The sequence below is a fragment of the Homalodisca vitripennis genome, chromosome 2 (genome assembly GCF_021130785.1).
Source record: "Homalodisca vitripennis isolate AUS2020 chromosome 2, UT_GWSS_2.1, whole genome shotgun sequence".
NCBI classification, from domain to species: domain Eukaryota; kingdom Metazoa; phylum Arthropoda; class Insecta; order Hemiptera; family Cicadellidae; genus Homalodisca; species Homalodisca vitripennis.
This window is the reverse complement of record NC_060208.1, coordinates 111,754,948-111,779,596: the sequence shown is the minus strand read 5'-3', so window position 1 is coordinate 111,779,596 and position 24,649 is coordinate 111,754,948. Positions and strand designations below refer to the sequence as shown.

General features: G+C 31.8%; 1 protein-coding gene across 1 annotated transcript in view; it reads right to left on the bottom strand.

The window, feature by feature from the left end:
* The window catches only part of LOC124354607, an 81,309-nt gene that overhangs the window by 45,191 nt on the left and 11,469 nt on the right, over positions 1-24,649 (bottom strand). Inside the window, exon 2 of the mRNA XM_046805204.1 lies at positions 3,809-3,850. The gene's annotated coding sequence lies outside the window, so the exon portion shown is untranslated. The remainder of the gene's footprint in view (positions 1-3,808; positions 3,851-24,649) is intronic.

Genomic DNA, 24,649 nt, shown 5'->3' with positions numbered 1-24,649 from the left:
CTTCTGACTCCTTGCGGGCCATCCCCCTGACATGACAAAAAAAATGGTAGTTACTTCAAAAAGTAGATTTATAGGTGCAGTTTCAAAAAGTAGCTTTATAGGTGCAGTAATGATGTATCAAGTTTTATTGCTTTACATATAATTGTTCTGGAATCACCAAGCCTGTACAGGACTTTTTACACTCTGTATATGATTGTCCTTCAGTCTGTATTATTTTATCAATCAAACTCACAAGACATAATACTCTGTACCAAGAGGTGCACGCGTATGTTTGTGCCAGTCCAACCAGTTCAACACACTGACACAAAAAGAAAGATGTTGTCAATAAAATAAACCAAGCATTCCACATCAGCCAGGTGGAGGTTAAAATTGGAAGGCATCAAAAGGGTTCAATATAAAACTAAAATTCTTTCTCAGATCAAATACGTCCAGAAAATAAGTGTAATGGTACCCTCACAGCTGTAGGGAATACTTTTTCGACATGTTGGTACACTGCTGCGTAGCCTGAATCCTCCCCTTAAAAACGAGACCAATCCGAGGTTAGTTAGTGTGTTGAAAACTCTTGACGTAGTAGCATCTCTCGCGAATAATGTCAATCGTATCTCCTGCCAAGTGAGAAATTCACGCCGTCATTCGCTACCTCGTTTTGAAGGGAAAAGCTCTGATTGAAATTTATAATAAGGTGAAAACTGTTTACAGTAATAGAGCTATGAATTGTACGAGCGTGTACAAGTGGTGTCACGAGTTTAAAAATGGCCGTACTTCCGTGCATGACGATCAGAGGAGCGGAAGACCTTCAATTGTGACTAACGAACTTGTGGAAAAAATCGAGAAAGCGGTCCGTGATGATCGCAGATTGATGTTAAATGAACTTTCTGCAATGTTTCCGCAAATCTCCAGATACCTGATACACGAAACAATCACAGAAACTCTAGGTTATCGGAAATTGTCTGCGAGGTGGGTCTCAAAACAGCACAAGTTGAATCGAGTACAGAACTCCAAAGAGTTTTCGGAACGCTACGAACTAGAAGACGATAATTTTCTCTACTCTATTTACTGGAGACGAAACTTGGGTTGCCCACTACACGCCTGAAACTAAGAGGCAGTCTAAACAGTTTTCACCTCAAATTTCAACCGGAGCTTTTCCCTTCACAATGAGGCCCGAATTTCGCACTTGGCGGGAGATACAATCGACATTTTTCGCGAGAGATGCTACTGCGTCAAGAGTTTTCAACACACTAACCTCGGATTGGTCTCGTTTTGAAGGGGAGGATTCAGGCTACGCAGCAGTGTTGCGAACATGTCGAAAAAATATTCCCAACTGCTGTGAGAGTACCAGTAAACTTACTTTCTGGACGTGCCTCGTGCAAGTATAAAATAAAAAGGCAACTAACAATTATTCAAAGATTTCATTAAGTGAAAGTTCCACATTTTAAAATGAAACACAAACCATGGAGGCACACATCCTCATTTTGTTTCATTATCAATAAACTCCAGCTTCAAGTACATATATTACAAAACGTCATAAAAGTTTGTCTTATTGTTTTATTTTGACCTCACTGATGTATCAATCAGCAGTCTTCAGCTTTGAGCTTTTAACATTCACCATTAAAATTGATGAAGTAACTTAAGGTTGATTTAAATTTAACAACAAGTCACTGATGTAAGAAAAACAGTTGTAATGAGGTCAAACACGATGAGTAACAAATGTAATATATTGACAGATGGCTAGTACTGACAAGGATTTCAAGTGTGAATTGTCACTGGCTGGCGAGGAAATCAATATTGGCAGAATATTATACAGCTAAAGTCTAACAAGACGATCCTGGGCTTCATTCACTTAGACTTTGCGAATTGTACATCAATTAGGTGTAGAGTGAGGTATTGTGTTGGATACCGCTTTGTTGATTCAAGCCTTCGCTGATAAATAATAGATGAACCTTACAATCTTTAAAGGGTGATAATGGCGCAAACAGGTTTTTCCCATTACTGACATTGTTATAATATTTATAGGTTTTCTTAATCGAGTAAAACAATATCTATCTTTCAGTTGTAAGAATAATTAAAAGAATCAAATTATACATTTTTAAGGATTTAATTCATAATAAAGACACAAGTAAATTTAAAAAATCTAAATCCACCAAAAAAATTACATGTTAAAATATTGAGAGTAAATGTAGTTTGTGTAACAATTAAGATTGCTTGAATTGATTGAGGATTAAAAATAACAAAAAAATTACTACTACATTAACTTAATTTAAAATTAAGTTACTGGCTATTTAAAACTTATTTTGCCAATCTTGGACCTATTATTTGCAACTTTTTGGATTATCCATAAAATTCAGTTATATATGGTATCCACACTGGTTAACTGTACGAATAAACAAGAATTTACTGTATAAAATGTTCCACTAAATATAGTGGTCAAAAAATAAAATTTAAAAATTTGTTCAAATTTAACAATACTTAACACAAATACTACATAATTTAAAATCACACTCACCCCTCCACCTGTAATTAAAGTCCGTTTCATAAATTGTAAGTGTATAGGTTTCTGTGACTGAAATATTTCCTATAGTTCTTGTGAACTATAATTCTATTCAATAAAATTACAATTTTGTCAATGTATTATCACTTTAAAAATGTGCATGCTCTACAATTCCAATACATGTATATATTGTCCCTGGTTGTTGAGGGCAGAGGTTTGAATCTTTGGGAATGTCATTTTCAAAAGCTAACAAATGATCATTTGAGTCTAATCTGAATGGTGCAATGAACAGTTCTGTTCTAGCTTAAAACACCTTAAAAAAAGATATAAAGATTTTTAAAAGTTATTTTCATAATACCTCCCCATTTGGTTTAATGATATAAAGTACTCTATTTTTTAACATTAAAGTCTGTTTAAAATTCTTTTATTCCTATGTAACCAGTGGAAAGATTAAGAGTAGTTCAATACAATATCACTTTACAAATTTGGGAATTTATACCTTTATTTAATTTAAAGATATAATGTTTTTCCTAAAAAAAAAAAAAAAAAAAAACTCAAACGGCCATAAAGATGGTAAACTAAGCAAGATAGAACTATACTTTATATGACATTTCTTAATTATTTTGACCTGACAAGTCAAATGGCAAGGTTTGATATAAGTTATGGACACCTGTATATTGATCTTTAAGTCCATCAACACGTTTGACCTATCTTGCAATGTAATGCTACAATATTGTCTGATCCTACTAGTCAAATTACTTCTCAATTAATATAATAGCATAACTGTTAAGAGATTTCATAACCTTCATAACAAAAACTTTATCATCTTAAATTTTATTTTATTGTTACGCTACTTCTTACAATACTTATATTGATACACCTGTTCAATTATGAATACATTATTGTGCAATAAATATGACTTATTGACTTGTTTCCAATAACCAACAAACAAGCTCTGTAAAATTATAGAGTTCGATCAATTACTGAATACATCCAAGTCTTCAACATTATACTATAATGTTGAACAAATGAAGTATATATTTCAACATTATATCATTTATTCATTATATTTACCAACTACATGACTAATGTGGCATTATTAACTAAAATGCTTAGATTTGCATTTGTTGCTGTCAGATGGTTCAACACTTGACTGAGAAAGTGTTTGCACTTGAGATGGGAGATAACTAATCTAGATTTCTGTTTGTCACAAAGGTGAAGAGGTGTTTTAAAACAAGTAAATACTGTACATATATGAGTGTGTGCCTGCATGAGTGAACATGTCACAATAATGGCCCCAGCAGATGTGTTGGTACTTACATGACCATCACGTGTGTAAATAGTAATCTTATCAGCGGTAACCTGTAACAGATAACAGATGTGATAGCACTGATTTTATTTAAACTTCACCAAGCAGTGCCAGTTGGTTTAAAGAGATAATACAAATAAATATTTTTTGTATTGTACAAACTAAAGCTAAAATTACTGCTGGAAAAGGATTAGAAACTATTTCTTTTTTTTAAGCATTGTATGTACAGGTAATATGTGTACGGTATTGTAATGGTAGAATGAGAAGGTTTGCTTTTATTCCACAAGTTTGATGTATGAATACTCTAGTATAAATACAAAATAATCAAAAAGTCTAAGATTTAAGTGATTGCAAACAGAAACAGGAAATTCAAGAATATTTCTTGAACTATTAATTTCTTAATCTATTATTTGGATTTAATTGTTTTTCAGACATAAAATAAATGTTAAGTGAATGATTCACCTTTGTTATCATTCTTCAGGTATCTACTAATAATTCGGCACAAACCAATGGCTTATCCATACTAGTTTTCTAGATGTTCAAGTATTTAAATTGAACACATGTATAAAAGTTATGTAGTTCCTATGTTAGCACCATAACAGAGAACAGTGCTCAGTTAATGCAAGCTTTAAATAAATATTACAAGAAAACCTTTTTGTCCCAAAGATATGAAAATCAAAACAAAAATATTAATACTAATGTTATAAAGCATATAACAACTATAATTAAGGTCACTTATGTATTTCAAACGAGTTTTTTATATGTATATTTTGTTAATGTTTTACGGCTTTAGGATAGGGAGGAGGGGTTGTATCCCCCATCTTCCCTTTATTTATGCCGCTGTCTTGTAGAGTTTTAATCACTACAGCTCTATTCCATTGAGGATAATACAGGGTGGAGCGCGGTAATTTGCTTTTTAGCAATGCAGGCACTGTTGGTCGAAGAGAGGGGAGAGTGGGCGTGGCTTATAGTGGCTGAAGGGAGATTTGTATTCCTCCGCGTTCCAGTTGCCATCATGCAGTGGACACAAGAGGAGAGGTTGTTTTGTGTTGAAGCGTATTTTTCAAATGCCCACTCGATCATTGCAGTGCAGCGTGTTTTTCGTTTACGATTCGCTGCTCCCCCACGCGGACGTGTTCCTGGTTGGCAATCAATTGTAAATTGGGTAACTGCATTCAGAACAGCAGGGAATGTGTCATGTGTACGAAGGGGACCTCAGAGGATTACAACACCGGAAAACATCGATAGAGTTAGAGCAGCAGTACTGCAATCTCCAAAACGCTCTGCTCGGAAGCAATTACTTGCTCTTGGCATTTCAAGACGTTCTCTCCACCGGATTATTCATGATGAACTGAGATTTCACCCGTATAAAATGTGCGTGGTCCATCAATTGTCAGCACGGGACTATTTGACACGGCGTACTTCTTGTGAAGACATGCTTGCAACTACACCGCGTGACGCAATTGTGTTCTTTTCTGATGAGGCACATTTTCACCTCAGTGGGTGTGTCAACAAGCAAAACATGCGCTACTGGAGTGAAACAAACAAACCCCAGAGAAGTCCACCAGAGACCTCTGCATTCGGACTGCGTCACTGTGTGGTGCGCCATATCACGAGTAGGCATCAATGGCCCTTACTTTTTTCAGGATAACCGTCGTGCCATAACTGTGAACTCCAAACGGTACTTAACTATGATACAGGATTTTTTTCAGCCGGCTCTTGAGGCAATGCAATTAGAGAATACATGGTTCCAACAGGATGGTGCCACTGCACACACAGCGAGGGTTACCATGAATTGTTTGAGGCAAATGTTTCCTGGACGGCTTATCTCTTTGAGGGGTGATGTGAACTGGCCGGCACGCTCACCAGACTTAGCATCATGCGATTTTTTCCTTTGGGGTTACCTGAAGTCAAAGGTGTATATCAACCGTGCTCACCAGACTTAGCATCATGCGATTTTTTCCTTTGGGGTTACCTGAAGTCGAAGGTGTATATCAACCGTCCCAACACCTTGGAAGACCTAAGGAACAATATTGAGGCTGAAATTGGCAGAATAGCAGTCGACATGCTTGTTAGAGTTAATGAAAACTTCAGAAAACGTATGCAGCAGTGTGTGGATCCCGAAGGTCGACATTTGCCAGATACATTATTTAAAACCATGTAATTTAAAAATTCCCTTACTGTTCAATATAATTAAAATAAAAAATAATTTTTTCTAGGGTTCATAATTTTTTTATTTCATTTCCAAATCAGCAAATTACCGCGCTCCACCCTTTATATGGTCTATAAAGTACATTTCAAGTTTTCAGACTATTCCAAAGACTAAATGTCATATTGAGTGTTGGAACTATTAGAACAATCTTAATGGACCTTGTAAGAATAATTATATTGTATGGTTATTTTTCTCTATCTTCTTATAGCTATGAAAACAGAAATTAATTGATTAACTCTAGCTTATCCCTGCTTAATGCACTGATGTTTTACATTTGTGGAGACACTTTGGATGAACCACAACATTATTATAACAATTGAATGGATTTTTAATTGAATTCATATTTAATAGAAGTCATTATTAACCTTAATTCCTATTCATATAATAACCAGAACTCCAGAATAACTTGAAAGATCCTAAAAGATTTTAATACAGTGAAACCTCATTATCTGCTTACACTCAAAACCCATCAGATAGATTTTGTTACTGGCAGTGAAAGGATACCATGTTATTGCTGAGTGTGCAGTCTTCTAACAAGATTAAACATAGAACTGGTTAAAGACTCATGGCGAGTTCTTTTTACGTGTACCTCCGAGGGTAAAAGACTCGCATAGTCTTTTAAACCAGCTTCTTTACAATATATTTTGAATCCGAATACAACTTATGATATAATCATCGCACTTTGTAAGATGTACTATGTATCTGGATATAAGATACATGAGGTTTACATAAACAAACAATTTCGTAACAATGTATAAACTTGTTAAAAAATCACAACATCAATTAACCGTCATAAAGTAGGTCATTTTCTGTTTTCATTATTAAAGTTGAATATTTTTCGTAAGTTTGATGTTTTGTTTTTTTTTTTTTAACAAATTTGTAACATTTTTAGGAAAAGAAAAAAAAGAAAATCAAACTACTGCTTTAGCGGTAAAAATAAAATAAAAATTTACAGTAAAACCAATTATGATTCTTGTGCACCAACTCATTTTTCCCAATTGCAATCTATAAATAATAATTAATTGTGGGCATAATAATTAATGTTTTGAACCTTACAACAGAATTCATAGTTTTTTGGTATTTTTTCTAATTTTAATGTCATTTTTACTATACAAAACTACACAAATTTTATTTGTAATTTTCTAAATACAAGTTTTTGTTAGAAAATTACAGTACAGTTATTTTTGTACATAGTAATTACAATGTTTTCAAAAGTAATTTGGAGTTTTAGTTCAAAGGCGATAATTTTATTAAATTAATATAAAAAATGTGCCTAAAAGGGTACAACAAATAATAAACATTATATGATACAATAGAGAATTTCTTTGTGTATTAAATTGTACACAACATTATGGGGTAAGTATGAAAAGAATATTTTATTGAGTTTCGAAATATACCTTGCAAAGATACTAAACACGCCTTGGCAGTAATGCAGGTTCACCACTGCTAAAGTTAACCTAAGTTCTAAGGTTAACCTGTGGTATTTAGAGTATTGTTATCAATGGAACCTCTTTCATAACTGACAATAGTTATATTCAGCAATTCCAGCTAGTAAAGCAGAAGGCACATTATCTTTGGTGTACTTACAGGGGCACACTAATACCATCTTTCTTGCAATTTTCTCAATGCAATACTGAATGTCTCATCTGCCAAAGTGGGATTTAATGCATTATTGAGAAGCTAAGGATTGTTATTTATCAGGTAGCAGAATGATATTCCACATGGTAGATTGCTGATTTAATTCCAAAATCAACTTTTTTGAACTATCTAAAATAAATTGATAATAGAGAATTTAGGGAAACTTCTTTTTAATTCATCCAAGTCTTCCACTATGTGATTGACTTTTTCCTATTTAAGTTTATATGCTTTCTTGAAGAACCATACTTTAGGCTATTTTAAAGATGAATGGGGTAATTAAACCTGTGTGTAATGGATAAGATTTCAAACTTGTTACTCTAAGATCGCATTTGTCATTAGATAAATTTTAGATCATTTTTTCATAAGACCCTTACCTGATAAGCCTCACAAAGTTTTCCTTAATTTGAAACAATGCTGTATATTTCTTAGAAAATAATACAAAATAAGCCTGAAAATGTTGTCTAGTTTTAATGCTTATACTATATAGAAGGAATCAATAGCCAGCTGTTCCTAACCTGTTGATAGATTGTATTGAGTAGTATATCCCTCCGTATACCTCCGTATATCCCCCCGTTGTATATCCCTCAACGATTGAGGAGCCTTTATTCCCATATCAATATCAATAGAAACATGCTCAAAACTGTGGCATAAAAATTTGTATGTTATACCTTCACCAGAAACCAAATAAACGCTATGGAAATATAGACATAAGGAATATGAATGGTTTCAGTAACATGCACTTCATGTTCTGTGATATACAGTGGTAAAAAAAGTGGTGGCTTTGCATATTATGTTTCACCTTGTATTGATGTTCGTTTAGCTGCAGGTAAAATATGTTTCAACTTGTACATCAGAACAAACAAGTACACATCATTCTGTTAAAATACAAAACTTATACTGACTTGAAATTTTCTTACAGACCAGAAAAAGCTTTTAATCATAATTTCTTTTTAACAAACAAGTACACATCATTCTGTTAAAATACAAAACTTATACTGACTTGAAATTTTCTTACAGACCAGAAAAAGCTTTTAATCATAATTTCTTTTTATGTACTACAACAAATATTTAATAGATAACAAGGAACTCAATCCCAATAAAGTGAGATTTTTTTCTTATTACTCCATCATGTTGTATTTTGGTTTCTTGTTATTAATAAAAGATTTATTTATTTTCCTTATGATCAGTGTAAGCCTGTGTAACTCTGTACCTACTTGAAGGCTTTAAGATATATGAATTATCATAATACAGTTCTGATATTAACAAAAGCCCTTAACAAAATTCAATTATAACTACTTCTCTAATCTTTGTTACAAGAACAAATCAATTGTGGGTTATATTTAATCTGATCCAACTATTAGCTATTAAGATCCTTTATCTTAATAGCTGTATTAACATACATGATGCACAACACCGTAATTACACTTCTGTTTTTAATACAAATTTTATTTAGGCTTACACAATTCAACTGCTATTACAGAATTGCTTTCCTGATCTGTGGCAAATAAATATAATTGTTTAAAAAATATTTCAGTTTTATAATATTTGAGTTCATGAGTTGACAAGCAAAGTGAACATGATACTTGTTACATTATAGTTTTCTCAGGGGAGATCAAGTTAGCTATAAGTTATTGAGACTAAATTATTTTAATTAATAATTCAGCATTTATTTACTGTTTGGAATGAATATTGAAAACGTATATAATATTTTATGTAATAAGTTTACATTTTACATAATTTTTGCTTGACAAGGTACCAGTTTCTGTTCATGTGTACTAATTTCAGACACATGATTTGACAACTTACACTATTGGCATATTACACAAAGACACTGCATATTGCTAGGTATATTTCTATGCTTTATATAATTAATCTGATGGGATGGGAAGAAAACATGAAAAAAATCCCCTTTCACATCACATCTTGATTTTTTTTATTTATCCCAATAAATGTAAACAAACATTATGCTTTATCAGCAACCATTGACTCATGGCTAATCTTAAGATAATTTTTATCTCAGTACAAAGTCTAAACTGATTAAACAACTTTACCTCACATTCTTCCATTACTGACTGACACTTTAGCTTTCTCAACACCAGTTCAGTGAGTGCTTTATCTTGACAGTTTATATATAGAATGAACATGTTTGATGCAATTATCAAATGAGATATATCAAAATTTATAATTGGACTGTATTGTGAATCTTACAAATAACTGTTCATTTCCTTTATTGCACTTGTTGTTTCCTTCAATATTCTATTATTATCATATTCATTGGATAGGTTATGTATGGTTACAAGCAATACTTCAATATGCCTGAGTAATTTGAACGTATCTAGAGAAAAAAATTAAATCAGGTAAGTTCTGAATATTTATTGAATCTGTAGACATTTTCTTAATGAATTACATATAAACATTTATATTCTTCAGAATCAAACATCTAGTTTCTACTAAAATTTACATTATTAGTATCAAATATATAGTATAACTAAATATTTAAATTCTTGATTTCAAAACATTCCAAATTTGAAGACATTTACATTATTATGTTTAGTATACGTAGAAATTTATTTTTTTTTTTTTGGTATCATGCATATTAACTGAGGACATTTATATTCAAGAGCATCTAACATCATTTATGTTTCTAATTATTAAATATCTAGTGTCTCTACACATTTATTTCTTCAGTATCAAAACTTATTTACATATTGAACATTATAATACCTAGTCTACATTTGACTATCAATACACTTAGTATCTGTAGACATTAATTTATATTCTTGAGTAGTAAATATCTACTGTATATCTGATCATCCATTAGTAAAATTTTTAGTTTATGTAACAAATTTTATTGTTGAAATCCAATATATCCGTTAACACAGGCTGACATTAATACTCTATAATATTATTAAAATCTAATCTAGTTTCTATAAACAAATAGCATTTGCCAACAATTTATAACACTATACATGCAAAACATATACCATGTATATTTGATAGCGTATATAATTATATATATATATAATTACACACATATAAAAACATATAAAAACACACACACATGCACGCGCACGCACGCACGCGCACGCACGCACGCACGCGCACACACACACGGTATTGAATAAAGTCCTGCACGGGCTTGATAATTCCCCAATGATTACAGGTGAAGCAATAAAACTTAATACATCATTACTGCAGCATCTACAAATCAACTTTTTGTAGGGGATGGCCCACAAGGTGTCAGAAGGAAATCTTAAACGAGAGCACAGGTCGAGTAGTACATCAAAATTAAGGTCTTCATTAGTAGAGTGCCGCAAATCTGACCTTAAAACGTTCACCTTTTAAAACATTACACTGGTTTAAAATTTGAAATCTTCACAATGTAGAGTTCCTGTTCTAGATGTTTTCATATTCTTGTCTTAGCTTAAGTTGTTAAAGTTAAACTTAGTAAGTGAATACTGTACTTAAGAAATTTTTTTCTAGGTAGTTAGTGACTCTTCACATCCAATGGAAGATGGTCTAAAAGGAGGTACACAAGAACATTTAACGTAAGCATGGCTCAAGATGTACATAATTTAAAGGGGTTGTTTAATAGAAATGAATGATAAAGGGATAAAAATGGTATCAGTTATTACAATAAAAAGTTTTTATTTTTAGATCAGCCTTTGGACTTCACTTTATGTACATCTTAGATTACACTTTAACATTACGTACAGTACATCTTGAGCTATGCTTATGTTAAATGTTCTTGTCTACCTCCTTTACTAAGTCCTCATTTACTAAGTTTATCTTTCACAACTTGAGCCAAGACAAGAATATTAAACCACCTATAACAGGACCTAGATAGTAAACGTTTAAAACTAGAAACCAGCGTAATGTTTAAAAAAAAACTTTAAACCACTGTAATGTTTTAAAGAGTGAACCTTTTGAGGTCGGATGTGTGGCATTGTACTCTACTAATAAAGAACTTTTAATCTAATGCACTACTCTATTGATGATCTCATTTATAATTTCCTTCTCATTGCGGGTAATCTCCTGATAAAAAAAGGGTAGTTACTCAAAAATTAGATTTATATGTGCAATGATGATATACCGAGCTTTATTGTTTTACATGTAATCGTTCAGATATTATCAAGCTCCTGAGAGACTTTATTAACACCCTGTATATATACACAAACACACACACACACACACACACACACACACACACACACACACACACACACACACACATATGCCTTGTTTTAGAAATACAATGGCTTTTAAATTTCAATACTTATGTGTTTAGCACTAACATATCTTGAAATAATAGCTTAAACACAAAACAGCGGAGAGCTAAAACATCTGTAGTAGTTAAAGTATTTTGTGTTAATTATGAAATCATCTAGTTTCACAAACTTTTACACAACAAAATAGTTGTAAACGTTACATATATATCATAACGTCTACAAGCTGTAGATATTTAGATTGCTGAATATCAATATGTTTAATTATTTATATTTTTAAGTAACAAAACATTAAGTTCCCTTCTAATGTTACCTAATCATATTGTTATCTAAATGTTTGGTTTACATAAACATTAAATTACAAGTTTTAATATATTATACAAAAGTAGAGTCTTGGTTAACAATGTTAATGTACTAATTTTATATAAATGTAGATAAAATAAACAAAATTAAAGCCCACAACATTAATTTGCTTGAAGAAATTTCTAATCCGGCACAGTTTCACTTCTTCAATAACATTTTAAACAGTTCTTCATTATCAGTAATCATATATGAATTGTTGTATTCGTACTGATGTGTCCTGACTCTGTAAACCCACTCCATTATGCAATTTGCTTGTAAAAATCTGAGAAAATAAAATCGATTTCAATAGTATGCAACATAAATCCCACTTAACTGATAAGATAACTGAAATGTCATGACTAATAGTGTTATCAGTGTTCTCATCACAACAATACTTTGCTTCACAGCTCTTTAGTTTATTGAAGCAGTAAGTTTGTTATGTTCAATTTCATTTGCTGTTTTGATTAGCTATTCATAAAAACTAATACTTCTAATTTTCACTGAGAAATATTAAAGCAAGTTTAATTAGGAGTTTAATTCATTAAATATACTTAAAATATTGTAGTAAACAACTGATTAGTGTAAGTTTCATAATTCTCTTCAACTACCTCATTGCTACTAACTTCTCTGCAGCTATGAACAAGGTTGTAAAAGAAAAATAAATTTATTTGGATATTGCTGACCAAGATATTTTAACTGATTAGTTCTGATAAGATCTAGTGATAACAACTCTGATAAGATTTGTGGCCATCTGACCACATTTTAACTGGGTTCTCAACACTAGCAGTGTTTTGCCACGCAAGTTTGGTTGACAAAAATCAAACCATTTTAAATGTAGTTTAACATAGTTAATCAAATAATTTTTATATAAGTGGAAGAAACTTAAAAGGTTAATCAATAGTAAGTTTTTTACATATACTTTTAAACATATACATTTTTGGCACTTCCTTATTTTAATTGATTTTTAAATTCTTTTAAAATAACACTTAATAATTATTTGGAACTTCAAAAATAAACAATAAAGAATAGGAAGAAAATATTAATTAAAAAGAGATAAAAATAATAAAATCATAAAACTGTTATCTAGAGAACTTTTGGAAATAATTAATACATTTATAAAATGAAGAACAACAGTACCTCAGTTTTTAAAACCAAACAATAAATACAGTAAATTCTAAATGGCTGAAAAGTTTGAAAACAGTAACTCATTAAAAACCTTATTAAATCCAGCATAGTTTCAGTTTATATCAACTAATCATTGGGAGATAATTATTATGAAGACTAACTTTAGACAGAAATTATAATAGCGTAGTTATAATTACTGTTACAAATTTTCACAAGCATATTATAAAGCAGTACTATTTCCACATAAAAATATTATTGAGAGAGAGAAAGAAAGAATGGGCAATGACCAGTGCCACTAATCCTGGAATGTCTTAACGCAGTCCAGCTAAATGGTGCTAACCAATCACAAGCCGTTAAGAGCTATCTACCTTTCATTTCAATGGAAGAGAGCAACAAAAGCAAACATAACCTTAAAATGATAGGAATGCCAATGAAAATTCAAAAGTATAAACAATAATTTCATAAAGGTGCAGTATAAAATGTTTTCTTGTATGTGTATTTGTGTACTGCATTATCAAATAATTAAGAATAAATGAACTAAACATTTGAAAATATCTAATGCACTTGTACGATATATTTCAAAATGATTCTTGTCTTGTTTTTAATGATTAACTATCAATAAATTATTAGATACATCTAAATGTGTATTTATTTTTAAAACGCGTAAACATAAAAAATTATGTAAATTTTTTTAAGTACAATAATAAATATTTTGTGATTTTTAAATAGTTTGTAATGATTTTTTGTTCCTCATTCTTGTCTCTTTTTATGTTAAATAACATCAATTATATTTAAAGTTTTATTTCATGTTTTACTAATTTAATCTATTTTATTTCTTTAACTTTCTTATAGTAACCAATACTTACTGGGAAATAAAAAAGGGAAGTTGAAGTTAAATTTCAACACCACACTTGAATCATTACCTAATTCAGTTATTTGACATACTTGTATTAAAAAATGATTTTTATTGTATAGTACACTGAGCATTCCAAAAAATCTCTAAAATGTAAATTTTGTAAAAATATATAAAAATTAAATTTGACAAATTCAGAGTTAATTTGAGAAATTAAAAACTCAAAATAACATACAATACTCCTACAGATTACTGTGGAAAAATATAAAACAAACAATATGTTTAGCTTTCTTGCAATATGATGACCTTCTACGATTATAACTCTTTACATCCATTACAAACCAGTTACCTTTTTCTAAGGGTGTATTAAAATTTCATAAAAATAATGCAGAACTTAGATAAAACATTCTGGGAGAAAAATGTATGGTACTTAGTATTACAGTAACAATTATTGAAGTTATAAGAAATGATTTGCCATAATGTTATTTAACATCTTTATTATCAAAAATAGTAATTAATAGCTACTTAAACTGAATAAAACTATAGAAAAACATCAAGCTCAAACCTCAGTTTTTAGTATTTGAGGTTAACATTAATTAGCTATTAATTTAATACAAACTGACATTTCCTTCTAATTTTAAATCTTCTGAAGCTTGAAAAATATTTCTTTAACTAGGATGGAAATATTTTTACATTCAGCCTCTAAAAAATATTAGGCACTAGATTCTACTTTTATTCACTTCGCCCATTGCACTTAGTCCTAAATTGACCTTTACGCTTACTTATAGAGTGACAGGATACTCAGGATGAGTAAGGTTGGTTGGTTGTAGGAGCCACCTCATGATCACATGAGGAGGGATAGCGGGCTCTATATTTCAGTCATGTCACCTTGAAAGAAGGGGTGATTAGTTCTGTTCAGCCTCTTCCAGTCAAAGCAAGTAAGGGACAACACTCCCTCATGTTTACGCTAGCAACAGATTTTTAACACTAAGGCTCACTCCAACAGTCATTCTTCATAGTAAACTAGACCTATTTATGAACCCTTTTACTCCAATATCTTGACATTTGCAGTTAATTATATGCTGCTCCTGGACACTATGGAGTTTCAGATGTAAGTGACATACCAGTTTTTACTGTACCCAGTGTCAGTTCAACTGAAAGTATAATACAACAATCAAGTGAACCCTCCTGAGGAAATTAAATTAAATGGTTTTATGTTGAAATATTCCAGAGATTATGAGGGAAAACCCCATCAATCCAATAATTTAGACCATTCCCAGAATACTTAAACATATATGGTTTTGATGAACATAATTTTAAGTTGCTTTTAAACTAATCTGGTTTATAAGTAGTTAATTCTATGATATTTTGTTGTTGTAATATTCTCAGAGTAATTAATAAAAACAGGCCATAAAATAAAAGAAGAATTCGTTTCATTGGAGCCCTATTGAATATGTCTGGGCAAAACACAAATGCTTGTCATTTTTTTTATATCAGTAAATGTCATTCTTTCCACTTTACCATAAAAAGTTACATTAAGAAGCAGGATCTATACATTCTGAAGCATTTCCAACAACAGAGACAATGGTGTCATGGCTTGAGAAACTAAATGAGAACAAACCAACCCAACTCATTCTTATACGAATGAGAGATTGTATTTCAAGAAACATAAAACTATTACTGCAGCACTCAGATGTATTTGGTTATAGCAATGATACAACAAAATATTAATTATTTTATGCTATTCATTTCCATAGTAAAACACATTAAAATTAGACTACAGTAATGGTTTAACTCATACAATCCACTTTCCATTAACTTCTAAGAGCTAATAACAGCCAATTGCAGTGAAGTATTTTTCTTTGTAGATGTCTTTCGACATTTCATGACTTTGTTATGAAAATCCGGATAATACGCTAATTTAGAAGGCATTACGATCCCATTACCTTGGATTATTGACCCTACTGTAAATTTAAAAATATATATGGTATATATATATATATATATATATATATATATATATATATATATATGTTTTAATGTAAGTTTCTAATTTAGCAGTTTACTTTCTTTGAAAGCTGAATACTTAAAGCTGAAATTATTGTGTATATATATATATATATTATATATTATATATATATATATATAGTAAAGACAAGACTTAGTTTTTTATTTAAGAAAAGTAAATCTTGAGCTTGGCTGTATTCAATTCTATTTTAGAAACATTTCGCCATTCTGGAACTCTGTATGCACTCAGTATGCATTAAAAATACACGGTTATTAAATCAAACAATGGAAACTTTATATTACGACCCAATTTAGCTATCAATAACACAATAATGAACCATGGAACACAATGAGGTATTAAACACGAAATTACTTTAGAAAACAGTACCTAATTAGCAGTAAAAGTAGTGATCTTTATGAAGCATTGTGTTCCAAGTACTGGCAGGTAAATACAGTAGTGTGTGTGCAAAAACATTAAATGAGTAACATATACATGGAAGCTTGTACAACAATTATAAATTACGTCTATGTGGGCTTGGTAAGTCAGTGGTTTGGTATTGAAAAAGCCTAATTTCAGAAACCATTTGGCCATCAATAGTCTCAGCAAATGTAACATTTAATTAAATAACACAAAATATTCAACATAAACAAGTTGATTAAATTTACATGAAATTGTATGTTTTAAAATATTTGATAAAAAAATACTCTTCCTCTCCATTATATTGCTTAAATAATCATAATCTTCCTGCAAAAATTTATTCTTAAATATAGGTCAAAGACCACAATAGTTCTAAAATATAATATAATTAAATTATTTTGGACATTACTGTCAAGTGTTTGAAAACTTGTTATATCAACCAAGAGAATTAGAATTAATGATATGAACATTGTGCAAAGGATACAAATATTATGTTTATATTAAAAAAGCCAAGAACTTTTTAAGTGTGAAGCTAGTGACCATTCTTTTAAAGTGTGAAGCTAGTGACCATTTTTAGGAACTTACAAGAAAACAATGAACAAGGAAACTGAACAACACAGGTTTCAGTATGTTTCCTATTCCCAAGGTGAAGATCCAAGCAAAGCTCATACTCAATCTGGACGCTAGAAATTTCTATTCCCAGAAAAGTAATCTGAATATCAAACTAGAATAAAGTCTATCAAGCCTTATCATGTCCCAGCAACTTGATATTAGCATTATGCTGAGAGGATAATTAACAATTGGGAAAACAAACCATTTTTTGTAAAGAGTTGGTGGAAAATAATTTCAAAACTTGTGGGTGTTACGATGCAAATCACCAACATCTCATATAAGACTTTGACAGGGGTTGTCGTCTGGATAAAACAAATATGAGAAGACTGTCAAGCCTCTATCATCGCTTCAAACCATCCATCGTCAATAAAAACTTTAAACAAAGAAATGGTGTCATTTGAGAGCCAGTGGACAAGAGAGACTAACACATTTGTGTGTAACACCGACAACCGTGTTGTCGCAGCAGTACAATACAATCATACTTTCAGAATACGATTTGCACTAGAGCTGTGGGTTTTATGAGGCAAGTGTTGTATACTTCATATATATGACTTTGACAGAAGATGTCATCCGCATAGCCATCTGATATGAGAAGACTTGTCAAGTCTCATTATTTCCAAGCAACTTGAGAACAGCATTATGCCAAGAGTATCTGCAGTTGGAAAACTAACCAATGTTTTGGGTAAGGATTTGATGGGAAATTATTACAAGAACTGTGAAGTACAAACCTCCAAGATTTGTTCGTACAGTAATAAGTTATGCCTGCCCTGCGTGTTTAAATTTTTATAAATTCAAGTTTTATTAATTTTTTATAATACCAATAAGAGTTTTGATACTTGAATACTGAGATCACAGTTTTTATCTTATTTTAATCATATTTCAATTTAACCTAATTGGCAAGAACCTGGTAGGCTGTACAATTTGAAACATATTAATTCCTGGTTTGAATTTATTATTAGATCTACTTAAGCACTTTGAGGAAAATACACTTAATAGAACAAATTTAACAATAGGCAACTTGTGTGGATTTTAAATTCTAAATTACAGTAAAATATTCTTCTGGATTAAAACTGAATACGATGCTTATGAACAAATATATGTTTTATCTAAGAAACATTATCTTAGATTCTTTAATAAAGGAAAACATTTTATATTACTTCATGTTTTACCAACTTAGTGGATATACAAAACTCATGGTTGAGTCTCTGGTTATGTAATTTGATTCACCCAATCAACTTACCTCAGATTTAATCAATTTTTTTCCTTTTTCCTTCATTTTATTATATTTAACTAACTAATTGTAATTAAAATAACCTGTTCTACAACAGTATAAATTATAAAATCTTCTGAAGGTAGCAATCCTCAGTTCTCACTGTAATAACTTCAGGCTCTATTTTTTTCTACCAAACCTTTTAGCTCTGTTAGTCCTTACATGCATTATCTTATATTATTTCTAAATATTAGTCTCACTCCACTGTTTTCTATTTCAAACTATCATATTCTATATATTATTTAACAGTCTCACATTTTAAATATTACAATTCCCTTAATTTCAAATGTTTTAAATATACAGTGTATTTGGAATTTAAGGTGTACTATGTCTTATAGCATATAGTATTTACTTTTTAAACAATAGCATTCACAGTGCTTTTGCAAAACATTAAATTTTGACAAGAAATAAGGATGACTAATTCAAACACAACTGAGTACATGATTACCTGCTGGGTTGACTTGAGTCCTGTCACTACATTAATGTTCAGATACTTCCTTCTTCTAATAGTCCCTTAACCAGCAAATGTTGGGATGAGCATTATGCGAAGCACTCGCCACCTTCGATGTAACCAGAATACCGTTGCCTCCTACAAGAGTCACTAATACCTCTGCTACTTCCATTGACATTGTCTGCACCAATCTTAACACTGACAGAGTAAAAGTCATAGTGGAAAATACGGGCCTTTCAGATCATATGGGACAGCTTTGCTACGTTGACGCCCCAATAAAGAAAAATGAAGCTTTTAGAACTACTCACAGACAATTTAATCCTGACAACCTCCAGCACTTCAAGGACATCCTGTCACTTCAATCATGGGACACAGTCTATCAGGCAGCCACAGCAGACGAGGCTTACATGAACTTTATTGATACCTTGACAATAGCCCTTGACATCACATGTCCACGTAAAATTTGCATACAAAAAAAAAAAAATAGAGGAAAAATTCTAGCCCTACACAACCCAGAAGCTAACAGCCTTAGAAAAGAGTTCATCCTGGCGCTTGACAAATATAAAAAAACTGGAAGTGAGCAAGACAAAGTGGATGCGTTTAACAAGAAAAAAATGTATGATCTAAAACTAAAAACTCTAAGACGGGAAGAAAATGAAAGCCTTATTGCTGAGTCAAGTAATAAATCTAAAGCCATCTGGAATGTCATCAATAGTGAGAGAATTTCAAGAAAAGACAGTGCAGGGGCAAGATGGCAGATTGATGTTGGAGGAAAGGTAGAAGAAGACCCAGACAAATTGTGTGAACACTTTAATATCTTTTTTTCCAATATAGCCAAGCAAACTCTACTGCAAAACAATCAATCAAGAGCCATTGTTATGAGTGATACTTCTTTTCTTGGAACTTCACTTATGGAATGGAGACTCACTTCCTTCAGTGAAGTTTTTAACACTATAATGTCACTGAAGTCAACATCTTCTTCAGGTATCGATGACGTGAGCTCTAAGCTGCTAAAGTTTTGCATTGGTGAAGTATTTCTACCCATTACAGATATAATCAACAAGTCTTTGTCTCAGGGGATTTTTCCTAGCAAACTCAAAATATCTAAAGTTTATCCCCTTCATAAGCAGGGAAGCAAAAAGGAGCTACAAAATTTCAGGCCGATATCCCTAATCCCAACTATTTCAAAAATCATAGAAAAAATAATTTTAACCAGAATTCAAAACCACCTTAAACTCAACAATCTCCTGCCTGATAGACAACATGGGTTTATCCCTGGAAGATCAACCACAAGTGCTTTTACCGATTTAATAGAACACATCATTGACAACTTGGAGGAAGGGAACACAGTTACAAGTGTTTTCCTTGATTTAAGTAAGGCGTTTGACTGTTTGGGCCATAGTTTAATTATCAACAAAATTAAATCTCTTGGTTTTGGAGGGACTACAGTCAAGTGGTTTGAGAGTTACTTAACGGGAAGAGAACAGGTCGTTGAAATAAAACAAAACCTGGATGGAACAGAGAGGACTGCAAGATCTGGGCCCTTGGCTGTTACAAGAGGTGTTCCCCAGGGTTCAGTGTTGGGCCCGGTTCTGTTTGTTCTTTTTACTGCAGACCTACCTAAGTATTTGGGTAATATAAGCTACCCAGTCATGTTTGCTGATGACACCGTTCTTGTAACGAGTGGCAATGCCATTGAAGACCTGGACATTCGTACCTTTATATCAGTCAGTATGGCACAACAATATTGCTCAAATAACGACCTAGTTTTTAACGCTGCAAAGACAAAATATCTCGCTTCTGGACGATTAAAAGAATGCTTGACTGAGCCCCCAGATCTTCAGAGAGTTGACAACACAAAATACTTAGGCCTAACTCTGGATCAAGGCCTCTCCTGGAGCAATCACACCGACCACTGTGTTCAAGGCTTAGCTCTGCAATCTTTGCAATGAAGAGGATTAAATCCATTGGTACCTCTATCGCTTTGAAAGCCGCATATCACGCTCTGTTCGAATCACATGTTCGATATGGAATAACTCTGTGGGGAAGTTCATCTGCCGGCAACCTTCATCGTGTCCTGGTATTACAGAAGCGGGTTATGCGGATCATGGCAGGACTACAGCCACAAGAATCTTGTAGAGAGGCTTTTAAATCTTTTGAGATACTCACAGTAGTGTCCATATACATCATCGAGGTAATCACCCACGCCTCAAGAGAAAGATTACCAAGGGTTGGTGACGTCAACAGCTACACAACAAGACGGGCAAATGATATATCCCTTCCAGCGCATAGAACAACCCTTTACACCAAGAAGCCTTCCTATAGCGGTGCAAGACTCTTTAACATGCTTCCAGAAAACTTCAAAACATGTGACTCTAAAACTCTGAAGAAAAGACTGCACAGCCTGTTGATAAACTCTACAATTTATAGTTTGAATGAGTTTTTTAATTCTGTTAATGCTATTATTTAAGACATGTATGTGTATGTATATGCATTCATATATTTTCTCCTCATATATATTTTATTTAACAGAAATGTTAGTTAATATCAAATTTTAAAGATATTTTCTCTTTGCATTTATAATAGTTTTAAACTAGTTTACCTACTTCTTGATGACATCAATTTTTACTGCATGTGTTGACTCTGTAACCATTCTTGATGAATGTGTGAATAAAGATATTATTGAATTGAATATTGAATTGAGTGAGAAAATGTAAACAAAGAATTGCCATTTTGCTAAAGTAATAGAGGAGTTTGAACTTTTAGTAAAACTATTCTTATGCCATAATAATATACATAGGTGTGCACACACTTTTTTCAATTCATAATTTTCTTGCCCATTTTACACCTTTCTGTATAATTCCAGGGTTGTTTTAAAGATTTTGTTAGGTTTCTTGTATTTTTTTAATGCACACACATAATGGCAAATGACCACTTACATCAGGTTCTAATCTCATCAAAATGTAATTAAGTTCATTTACAATATATTAGATTTAGGTTTCTTTTTCAAATACAGTATCGGTTTAATTCATTACAATTGGTTTAAAATGTTGAGTTTCGCTTGTATAAATATACAAACAATCAACTCCGTATACAAATTTTAGTCAGTAGCAATTATATACAGTAATTTAATAAATAAAACCTCTCAACAAAACATGTGAAATGAGGTTTTGAATAAGACTATGCCACAGGTGAAGCATAATTTAAATGACCAAAATTACACACATTTTAAGGTTATATTCCAAAATATACAAGTATCTTTTCCTATTGAGGTTTCTCCATACCAAAATATGTTTCTCCATATGTACAAGCATACGTTTAGCTATAAGTTTATGAAAATGACTATTTCATAATAATCTTAAATGCATAAGAAACTTAATTTTAGTGTGAGCAGTGTCACATGTAGATAACCCAGGACTTGAATTGGTGACTCCATAGGATCATAGATATTTTCCATACGCATAAAAATCTGATTGGGTTTGGTAGAAAAATATTGACGTAATCTGACATTTTAAGAAACTTGCTGAAGCATTCCCTTGTGGCGCCTGGTTGGCACAAGAATTGGCTGCCAATTTTGTGTAGTCTGAATAGAATTATTATGGGACATTTCACCATCTAGTAAGGTGTCCAACGATGCCCAGTCACAAGCAATGTCTGCAGCTCCTGTTTAACAATATGAAAAAGATTCCGGAGATACAATTCACTTTGACCAACAAAGATTTTGGTGCCAGCTACAATTATTCATAACCTTTTTTAGCGTGCTGATAATGACACTACTGAAGCTGGTCTGAGTCTTCATCCAACAAGTCAAAAGGATGAGGAGATAAGTAAGACTTTGTCTCTGATAATCTTAGGCCATGTAAATTCTTCTCCCTTTTCTTGGTGGTTTTGTTTCTTGATACCTTTTTATTTTTCTAATACCATTTAATAAAGTATTAGATAAATATGATTAAGTACTTGTTGGAATCAAAATGCATTCATTATCCCCTCTTCCATTCTAATAAAACAAGACACCTTAACAAAGAAATCATAATAAGATGCCATTCTCAGCATGGTATAATGGTTAACAACAATAGTGCATATAGAATATTACTGGGGGAGGGGAGAGGATTGGAGGTGGGCTGACATATTGGGTGGTTCAGGAGGTATAAAATACCCTCCAAAAATAGATGCTTGGGAATTTTCTTCTGGGAAATTGTTGAACTTGAAAAACTCATAAATGTGTTCTAGCTTACAACAAACTACAGGATGCAATTTTAATTTTTGTCTTTCCAAATTTTGGAGGGTGCTCGAACCACAGAGCCTTCCCCTTATATATGCCCATGGTTAACAAGTAGGTATAAAACGTATCTTTGATTGGTTGAGCTTCTACAATTCATAAACAAATAATTTTGTTGCAAAAATATTACTTTGGTTAACAAATTGTAAAACTGAAAAACCAAAAAGAATATTATGAAAACAAAAACAACCAATTTCTGCTGTTTTCAGTAAAATATTTCATTTCCAAGATTTCTTCTTTCTTCAACAAACATGCTTTCTTTAAATATTAATAACTGTTTATTTAAAATTTTAATATGATCTGTTTCAAGTTAGAGCAACTGGACTAGTAAGTATATGAATGTTTTAAAAGGTCCTCTTTGGACAAGATGCCTTACCTGAACTAAATTGTTTTTATTCTCCTCACAAAAATAAAAATCCCCAGCAAACTTCAAACTAACATATATGATCTTTCATGTTCTTCAGCTGTAACATATGCACGTAAGTTTTTAATGGCTAATAGCAGTGAATTCCAAAGGATTGAAAGTATCATCATTTTATGGATATTTCATTCGTATTGGATTTGTTTCCAATATTAATCGTCAACATTTTGAGTCTCACAGTATTATCACCTACATTGCTTCATATAAACATTAGACTACATATTGGTATTCAGAACAACAGTTCAGTGGAAACATTTTATAAAGTTCTATTTTGGAATGATATTGTATTTTTATTGCCAGAATATGTTATTTTCAGGAATGAATTAAAGAGAACTGTGCATTAACTTGGCTTCTTGACTTATTAAAAACTCAATGGCATTTCAAGCATGTGACTTTAAAACATACCATGACACTGAAAACGTAATATTTTGTAAATATTATTATGGTGTTAGTTTTTCTAAACAAACAAGAATAAATCCAAATATAAAGAAGCCTAATAGGCCTACAGGGGATACACAATGGTACACTCCTGAACTTGGAGAGATAAAGAACAGGCTTGACTTCCTCTCCACATTAGCTAAAAATGAACTACAAAACAGTACTTTCTTTGGAACTAGTTATAATAAGCTAAAAGTATGTTATAGGTGCAAAATAATAGAAGCAAAAAAATGGCAAATTGTCCAAAATAAAGAGTTCAGAAAACCAACGAAACCATTGTGGAATATTGTAAATAAATCTTACAAGGGCTCATGTGAAAAGTTTAGGTCAAATAACATTGCTTTTTTCTCCTAACGAATTCATTAACTATTTTATAAACGTTACAAAAAAATTAAACAAACTCTGACCAGTAAAAATGTTACTAACTGTGCTCTAGATTTTTTAGCTCCTAAGAACATCCTTGAGAACATAACTTGTACTAGTTTTAGTGCTGTTCTGAAGCTGATGTATTAAGAAGTGTGGTTAAACAGAGTGCAATGAGTCAAGAAAAGATCATTTTG